Here is a 9742-nt window from a genome sequence, read left to right as displayed (position 1 = left end):
GAACAAAGGAGAAGGTGAAGGACTGGAGGATATTTGAGTTACCTTTAAGATCACTTTTTTTTTTACTGTTTATATTTATTTTGGAGAGCAGGGGAGGGGCAGAGAAAGGGGCAGACAGAGGATCTGAAGCTGACAGCAGTGAGCTCAATGTGGAACCTGAAGTCGTGGAATGCAAGATCATGACCTGAGCTGAAGTAGGACGCTTAAGCAACTGAGCCACCCAGGCGCCCCCTGAGTGCTTGCTAAAAGGCCCAGAACCAAACCTGTGTCCTGTCTTCGGTAAGGATACCAGAGAATCATGCAAAAACTTCTACCTGGATTTGTCTGTTTCCCTTCCTTTACTTTCCCTTTGCCTTTATTCCTCTTGCTAAGATACACTGTGTACATTTTAGTAAACTGTCTCAATTTTTGAAAGGACACCAAGTTTAATAAAACAAAATTTTAAACAAATTTAAAAAATACCTCCAGTTTCTGGCCTTCTGGGATGGCTGTTTGATCTCTGGCTCTCATGGGAGGGGGAGGTAAGAAAGACAGTCTGAGTTCCCAGTCCGTATTGCTGGAAGCACATAGGTTTCCCTTGTCTGTAGAGTTCCTAGGGGAATTCTTCTTAAGATCTATAAATTTTCCAGGGATTGGCAGCTGCAGAGGAAGAAAAGAGACCCTCTTGAAGTCCTTGTGGGCAAAGAGTATGGAAAAACTAGGCTTTGGGGGAGAAAAGGGCATCTTCTCAGCCTCTGAGATGTTGGGCCAAAGTTGAAAGGAGAGCTTTTAAATTTGCCTGCCCCGAAGGGCACAAGGGCAATTTCTGGGTTAACTGCCTGGATGCCAGCGGACACAGGAACAGCGGGTCCATTGTCCGGCCAGCTAGGTTCCTTAGAGAATGGCTCTGCACTGGCCCTTCAGGGGCTCACACTGCTCACACGGACTGCCAGGAGAGGGGACACAGGGGTGACGGCTCCATGGGGCTAGCAGCAAAGCGTGCCCTAAATCACTGCACAGACGCATGGACTGTACCCCTCTGCTGCCCTGAGGTCAGACGTTGGAAGGTAAGGCCAGGGCTGAGGCATCTGACATTTGAGATCCAAGTTCCCAAACCCTCTGCTCACACCGTCTTGCCCTGAGCCTGCCATGAAGAGTAAAAGTCACATAAGTCTAGAAGCAGCTTCTTATTCTCCAGAGGGAGATTGCTGACTACAAGTAGCCCCTTTGCCAAAGAAATGTATCGTGTCAAGTTTTCAGAAAGTTCACACATTCCATCTCATCCTCCCAAGCTTTGTCACAGTCAAGGTGAGGAGGCTTAGTGTTTTTCCATCACAATTTCTTAGCCTCAGACTCAACGTGGCTTCAGATTACATCACTTTTCTACTTTCTTTGCTTCTTTGTGTTCTGTTGGTCCACACTTCTCTGAGTTGCTGAGGGAAACCTAGTTGAGTCAGGGAAAAAAATATCTGGGGTCTGCAAGATAGAGGTGCGACTTTTATTGTTGCAGAGCAGTGGCTTTCCAAGAATCAGGATGTGTCAAAATCATTTAACGTAATGTGTCTGGAGACTGGAACCTGCATTTGTAAACAAGCACTCCAGGTGATTGGATTCAGGCAGTCTATAGACCATACTGTGAGAATCCTAAGGAGCTGACTGGTCTATCGATGCAGAACTTGCAGGCACGTGGGTATTCCTACTCCAGAGAGGAATCTAGCACACAGGTAAGTGTGGGATGCACTGTGACAGAAACGATTTCACTCAGAAAAAAATAAGCCAGACTTCCATGTTTCAGGTCCCTCTCCAGGGACCCTCATCACGACCTGAGAATCAAGACACACAGCTGCCGGCACAAACACCCTGGAGAAAACCTCACACGTGCCCCCAGCAGTTGAGATCCTTAAGCAAACAGGACTACATCTATGGAAAGCACAACAGTAACCATTTTGCAGTTTTCCTCCCTTTTCCTGGGAATCCCCAAGGTGGAAGTGGCCCTCCGGAGCTACCCAGCTGGCTGGAAGACTGTCCTGCTCTGTGTTATTTGGGAGCAAGGGACAGAGAGGCGGCAGCTGTATCCATCAATCACCCAGAGCCGGCATGGCTGTCACGCATCCTGAAGGGATGCTTATTTCCACCAGATGGGCTCCTCAGTGCCCGGTGCCAGATGGCTGCAGCTGCCCTGGGAGAGAGCGCTCTGCTGTCGGGACTGTCTGCGCCTGGAGGGAATGATGAAGCCCGCAGGAATGTGAGATTCACCTGAGTGCAGACAAGCCCTCTGGGGAGAATCAGCAGGCTCAGCACCAAATTACAGCTGATTCGACTGCAGGATCTGTGGTCAGACTTGCATGTTGAGTCAGGCTGCTGCTCAGGGGTACGAGAGAGCTTCCCTTGGAGTTAATCATGGAGTTGCAACGTATGTATGGCTCACATGCATGTAACCCTTATTTCCCACTCCTCAAAAGACATGCAGAGTTGTGGGCCAGTCTTGAGCTCCTGCCCTCATCTCCCAACTCCAGTGGGTATCACTGGGGTGGAGTAAGCCATTGCTCTCCTTCATTCATTTAACAAACGTTTGTCAAGTGCTTCCAATGATAATAAGTCACATTGTCCAAGTGACTGCCCTGGCCAGGCACTGGCCTAGACTTGGCATGGGCATCTTACACAATACTCCCAAACTGTGTGAGGAAGAGACTGATGCCATTCTGCATGTGTAAACTGAGCCTCACAGAGGTGAGCGGCCTGCTCATAAGCACCACACCAGTAAGAGGTAGTGTGTCCTTCCTTTGTGCCAGGCTCAGGTCTCACAATGCCCTCATCCTGCCTTCCAATTCATTCCTCTCATCCTTTCACTCACAGACCAATCTGCACTCTCTCTGTGGGCTCTGCCCCTTAGCCTATCAAGCCTGCCCCCTCCGGCATTGGCCTTTCTATCAGCTGTCTGGTAGATCTAACCCTGCTGTCCCAGACTCTTCTTGATGCCTACACCCTACACCCTCTGGCTCCTCCAACGCTGGCCTCTAGAAGCTTGCCGTTCCTCAGACTTCTCAACATTCAGCCCCCATGACATTTCTCACAGGAAGCCGTCCCTGGCCTCCCCCTTCCCCCACATGCAGGACTCCACTGTGTGATCTCACCGCATCCTGGAGACGCCCTCATTCCAAGACGACATCCGATAGTATGTTGAGATTTTATGTTTTGATCTGTCACCATCTCCTATTAAAAGTTTCATGGGGGCATCCAGCTAGGCCAGTTGGTAGAGCATGTGACTCTTGATCTTGGGGTGGGTTGTGAGTTCGAGCCTCATGGTGGCGGTTTACTTAAAAAATAAATAAAATAAAAAGATAAAATAAAACTGTTTCATGAAGGTGGATGACTGGTACCCAGCACGCTGCATGGCATGTTGCGAGGAATCAATAAATATTTGTCAAGCCAACCAGAGCAGACTCACATTCCACACGAAGGCATGGGCAAGGGGAAAAGCACACGGGTAATTTAACACAAGAAGGGAAATGAAACCTCATGGATCTCACTCATGCTTGGAAGAGGGAAAACTGTGCCTGACATATGGTAACTGAACTATACAGGAAAGGATATTACACACAGGCTAATGCAGGACTCAGGAATGTGAGCACCTGGACTGGAGTCCTGGCTTCCCCACTCACTGTGTGATCTGGAGTAAGTTATTTTACCTCTCTGCGCCTTAGTTCTCTTGTCTGTAGGATTGGATTAGCTAATCTTACAGGGCTGTGTGAGGATCATGCAGAGTACAATGTTGTCATGCAGTAAATATTATACTTATATCTTGGCTGTTCCTAATAAATGGATTTCATAAAAAAGAGTGAGGGAGGAAACATCAGAAGACACAATAGTTTTGGTACATTCAGAGTATGATACAAATCCCCAGGCCAGATACAAAATCCAAGTCAGAAGGGTACCTGGCTGACTCAGCCAGAAGCGTGTGAAACTCTTGATCTTGGGGTCATGAGTTTGAGCCCCAAGTTGGGTGCAGAGATGACTCAAATGAGTAAGTAAATAAAAACTTTAAAAGAAGGATTAAAATCTTTAAGTTAAAAATTTTTTAAAAATCCAAGTCAGAATTGGCCAACCAAAGCTTTGCCCAGATTTTAAAGTTTCTAATTAGCTGCCATATTTAAATTTTTTTAACATTTTTATTAAAAAATGTTTTAATGTTTATTTATATTTGAGAGCAAAAAAGAGAGAGAGATAGAGAGAGGGAGAGACAGAGTACAAGTGGCAGAGGGGCAGAGATAGAGGGAGAGAGAATCTGAAGCAGGCTCCAGGCTCTGAGCTGTCAGCACAGAGCCTGACATGGGGCTTGAACTCAGGGGCTGTGAGATCATGACCTGAGCCGGAGTTGGATGCTTACCTGACTGAGCCACCCAGGTGCCCCATAAAATGAAGACACAAATAATCTGATTAAAAATGGGCAGCGAGGCATCTGGGTGGCTCAGTCAGTTAAGCATCTGAACCTCGATCTCAGCTCAGGTTTTGATCTCAGGATTGTGAGTTCAGGCCCATACTGGGCTTGACACTGGGCATGGAGTTTATTTAAAACAAACAAACAAACAACAAAATAAGTGGGCAAAGGATATGAATAAAAATTTTGCCAGGGCACCTTGGTGGTACAGTCAGTTGAGTGTCTGACTCTTGGTTTTGGCTCAGGTCATGATGTCAACAGTTTGAGCAATCCAGCCAGTCCAGGGAGGCTCCCAGCCTGATCTTGGAGCTGTTGAGCCTGTTTGGGATTCTCTTACTCCCTCGCTCCCTGCCCCTCCCCTACTCATGTGCAGGCACAGACTCTCTCTATAAATACATACATACATACATATCAATTAAAAACAATTTTTGTCAAAGAAGATATATGGAAGGCCAACAAGTATATGAAGAGGTGCTCAACATCACTCATCGTTAGAAAAATGTAAACCAAAACTACAATGAGTTTTCACCTCCTACCAGTCAGAACAATGAGTGTCAAAATGATATGAAAAAAGGGTTGGGGAGGGTGTGGAGGGAAATGAACCCTTGAGCACTTCTGATGGGATTGTAAATTGGTGCAGCCACTGTGGAAAACAGTATCAAAGTTCCTCGAAAAATTATAAATAGATATTCTATAGTATCCACTACTGGGTACTCACCCAACAGAAAGGCAAACGCTAACTTGAAAAGATAAATGCACTGTTTTTTACTCACCATTATTCACAAGAGCCAAGACATGGAAGCAGCCCAAGTGTTGGTCAATGGATGCAATGGGTAAAGAAGATGTGATACATACAAATGGAATATTACTCCGCCATAAACAAGAACGCGATCAGGGCGCCTGGGTGGCTCAGTTGGTTAAGCGTCCAACTTTGGCTCAGGTCATGATCTCTCTGTTCATGGGTGCAAGCCCTGCGTCAGGCTCTGTGCTGACAGCTCGGAGCCTACGGCCTGTTTCAGATTCTCTGTCTCCCTCTTTTTCTCTGTCCCTCACCCACTCATGCACTCGTTTGCTCTGTTTCTGTTTTTCTCTCAAGAATAAATAAACATTAAAAACTTCTTTTAAAAGAAGGAAATCTTGCCGTTTGCAACAACATGGATGGACATAGAGGGCATTATGCTAAGTGAAGTAAGTCAGACAGAGAAAGACCTTGTGATTTTACATGTATGTGGAATCTACAAAACACAAAAGAACAATAACAAAAAGAAGCAGAAACAGACCTATAAATACAGAGAGCAAACTGATCGTTGCCAGAGGTTAAGAGGCTGAGGGTGGTGAGCAAAATGGGGGATGGGGTGTGGGAGGTACACAGTCCAGGAATGGAATGATTAAGCCATGAGGATGGAAGGTTCAGCACCAGGAATACGGTCAGCAGTACGGTGACAGCAGTATATGGGGACAGATGGCGGGACACTTGTGAGCACAGCGTAACTTACACACTCGGCAAATCTCTATGCTGTACACCTCAAACTGATGTCAACGTCCATGCGCTTCGACTTAAAATAACATCTAGTCTGTTTTAAAAAATGTGGAGCGCCTGAGTGACTCAGGAGTTCTGACTTCTCCTGGGACATTGTAAGATTTGGCACCTCAGGCCTATTTTCCCATTGCACTAACTGTCTGGATTCATGTAGCACATGAGTGGGTGTGTGCTCTAGCTCACTACGGCTCCCCTGGGCCCTGCTGCTTCTTATTTGACCTGCTTCACGGCACAGGCATTTTCACTATGACTCCTGCAAGAGATGATGCTTTCTTGATACCAATATAATTCATTCTTATGAACAGTTCTCTGCTTCAGAACTGACTCCAACTTTATCTGTCACCTCCTCTGTCTGGGGAAGCATCCAGCCTCACTTCCCACGACTTTGCATCATATCCTCCATCCCCTACCAGCTAATATGCCTCCTCACACTCTAGCTCCTTCCTGCTACGGGCTGGAAGGGCCCCTCCCTCCCTTCTGCTCCCGCTGAGCCCCCTCACCTGTCAAGGCTTAGTTCCCACCCAAGTGCCCTCAAGGGCTTCTTTCACACTCTCCAGCCCGCAGTGTGGCCTCCTTGCCCCAGGTGTGCACTGCACAGGGACAGGAGAGACCACCGTCCGGCACATTTGGGTGCTTCTCAGTCTTTATCTTGAACCGAAATCTGTCCTTATCCACTCTGTCCTCTCCTTGCACGCCCCCCCCCCGTCCCCCTGGCTTGGGGGGGTATCTGTCCTTGCTAAATCTACCCCTGGGACTTCTGCGGAAGCTTAGGGGCGAAAAAGGAGAAAACTAGGCCGAACCAAAGGTGGGCAGTGAGCAGGAAGGAAAAGGGGAGGGGCTGTAGCAGCAGCTGTAGGAGAGAACTGAAAAGTAGGGAAGGACGGGGAGGGGGGTTTTGCAACGTGACTGCTTCCACATGTAGTCAGAACCACAACGTTCGGGGCCCCCTCGTTCTATGATTTCTCTGTGGCAACTCCACCTTCTACAGGTGATTGGAAGCACATAAGGGTGGACACCTAACTGGGCACTTCTATCTCTCAGAGCCCAGGGACCTCACGTTCTTGCAGAATGACTGACCTCAGTGTCCTCAGGTGTTCTCAGGTAAGTGACCTGAAAAGGATGTCAGGCATCAAGGACGTGGACTCTTAGATTTCACCTCTTGGCAGAAGTGTGATGAGATCAGATAGCAATGTGGTTTGCATCCCAGGAAGATGCTGGAGAGCAGTGGTTCTCAAGCTTGACCCGGCACCACAGTCACCTGGAGGGGATGAGGGAGAAGACTGGTGTTAAAACAGGAATCGTTGGGCCCCGCCCCCAGAACTTCTGATGCAGCTGGTCTGGGATCCGGTCCAGTACGTGCTTTCCTATAACAGCTCCCAGATGACGCTGCTGCTGCCAGACTGGGGACCACACCTTGAGAAACCCTGCTCTAGAGTTAAGGGCAGAAGTTCAACCCAAAAGTCATACCAGTGAGCCACCTTACCAAACAAAGTAACAGTCCCCTCTTCCTTCCTTCACTACCAGGTCATGCAGCCTTCCCCTTCAGGGTCTTTACTGGGACCATGGACGCCCATGGCAGAGTGGAGGGTGCCCCCTCGTGGCTCAAATGGAAAACTACCTGAAAGGTAATGCACTAGCTCCAATTCTTAAAGTTTGCCAAACGAATTTAAGTTTACCTGACAAAGGAACCGGGGAAACCTGAGGTGTTCTTCATTCACCAGGAGGGGCGTGGTAGAAGAGGGGCCAAGAGCCATTCAGGTGTGCCATGTGCCACGTGCTTGGCCCAAAAGTGCCTTGGACGGCAGAAAAGATTTATTCTCATGGCTTGGGACTTTGTAGGGTGCATTAGAAGTCCAAACTGGATTATTCACCGAATTCTTTGTTGGTGAATACTTATCAGTGACATAAGTTAGAACGGAACCATTTCAAAGTCCTAGCAGCACTGTGTGACTAAGAAGGGTCTCTGAGTGAGGTGCAACCATGCTTTTCCCCCTACCTCTCCCGAAATTAGAAAGGTGGCATTATTGAGTGTGGGGCAGTGCACTGGTGCCCGCTGTCCCCAGTTCAAGCGTGCAGTGTCTCATCTCGGCTTTACGCAGGGCTTATGCACCGTTATCTGGTCAGGTGCCACTTGTGTGCAGGAGGAGGTAACCTGGGGACACGGTCGCCTAAGCGGGCTTTGCAGACTTCAGAGTGTATTACAATCACCTGGAGGCCTTGCTTGTTAAACCATAGATTTCTGGGCTCCACCCTGAAGATTCTGATTCAGTGGGGAAGGGGCGGGGCCTGAGAATGTGTGTTTCTCATAACTTCTGGGTGGGGTGGAGGGGGTACCCAAAGCACCTGGATGGCATCTACAGTTCTCGCTGAGCCACACATTTCTGACGATCATTAATCAGTCCAAGTCTGTAAATAACCAAGAGCCTCTAACTCAGGGCTGCTCACCTGGGGCGCTGCTGATATTTTGACTTAATCCTTCTTGGTCCTGTTGGGTGTGGAGACGAGGCTGTGCTGGACATTGTAAGATGTTTGCTCTTCTCCTTGGCCTCTCTCCTCTAGATACAGAAAGCCTTTCCCCCCCAGGTTTTGACAAGCAAACGTGTCTCATACATCACCAGATGGCTCTGGGAGGCAAAACTGGCTCCAGCCGAGTCTTGCTGTCTTAAAAGGTGGGCAAATTTTCCTTTCCCATTTGATGGAGTGTGAAGGCATCCTCAAATGTTACCTTAAATACATAATGATACTGATACAGAGTAAACTGTCAGCTCTTCGGAATGAAATCACAACAACCGCCCCCCACCCCTATAGCTTACATATGTTGACTTCCTACCATGTGCAAGTCATTCTGCATAATGCTTTTTAAACTAGCCCCTTTAGAGGAAAAAGAGAAGGAGAGGAAAACCAAGAAACAGACTCTTAACAACCAAGAACAAGCTGACCAGTTACCAGAGGGGAGGTGGGGGTGGGTGGGGGATGGGGGAAGTAAGTGATGGGGACTAAGGAGCGCACCTGTGGTGAGGAGCACTGGGTGGTGACGGAAGTGTTGAGTCACTACATTGATTGTATACCTGAAGCTAATATCACACTGTCAGCCACACTGGAATTTAAATACAATCTTAAAAAAATTTTTTAATAAATTACCCCCTTCAATTCTTATAATACTTCTTTTACTAATAAGGAAACTAAAGTTTTGATGGGTTAAATAACTTGTCCAAGGTCATGGTTACTACCAGTGTGGATATGGGTGGGGCAACAGACCACCACAGCCCAAGAAAAATATAAGGCAAGTCACAGTATAAGCCCTGTGTGTAATTTTGCATTTTACAGAAGCCACACTTACAAAGAAAAATAAACGGTATAGTATATCTTATTTAACTCAGCATTTATATCCAAACTGTTATCATTTTAACATGTGATCAATATTTTTAAAATTGTTCATAGATTTTTACATTCTTTCTATGTCTGGTACTTAGTCTTTGTTTTTTTTCCCCCATAATATTTTATTGTCAAATTGTTTTCCATACAACACCCAGTGCTCTTCCCCATAAGTGCCCTCCACCATCACCACCACCTCTTTTCTCCCCCTCCCCCTTCAACTCTCAGTTCATTTTCAGCATTCAATAGTCTCTCAAGTTTTGCATCCCTCTTTCTTCCCAACTCTCTCTCCCTCTTCCCCTCCCCTTGGTCCTCCATTAGGTTTCTCCTTTTTTCCTGTTAGACCTATGAGTGCAAACATATGGTTTCTGTCCTTCTCTGCCTGGCTTACTTCGCTCAGCATGACACCC

General features: G+C 47.3%; 1 long non-coding RNA gene across 1 annotated transcript in view; it reads right to left on the bottom strand.

Moving 5' to 3' along the window:
- Window positions 1–470: 470 nt before the first annotated feature.
- The window catches only part of LOC115293993, a 19590-nt gene continuing 10318 nt past the window's right edge, over window positions 471–9742 (bottom strand). The window contains exons 2-4 of the long non-coding RNA XR_003909698.1: window positions 7035–7215; window positions 3114–3295; window positions 471–639 (exon numbers count right to left, since the gene is read on the bottom strand). This is a non-coding gene — a long non-coding RNA (uncharacterized LOC115293993). The remainder of the gene's footprint in view (window positions 640–3113; window positions 3296–7034; window positions 7216–9742) is intronic.

Source organism: Suricata suricatta, chromosome 6 (genome assembly GCF_006229205.1).
Source record: "Suricata suricatta isolate VVHF042 chromosome 6, meerkat_22Aug2017_6uvM2_HiC, whole genome shotgun sequence".
NCBI classification, from domain to species: domain Eukaryota; kingdom Metazoa; phylum Chordata; class Mammalia; order Carnivora; family Herpestidae; genus Suricata; species Suricata suricatta.
The sequence above is the reverse complement of the archived record's forward strand: the minus strand, read 5'-3'. Positions and strand labels throughout refer to the sequence as shown.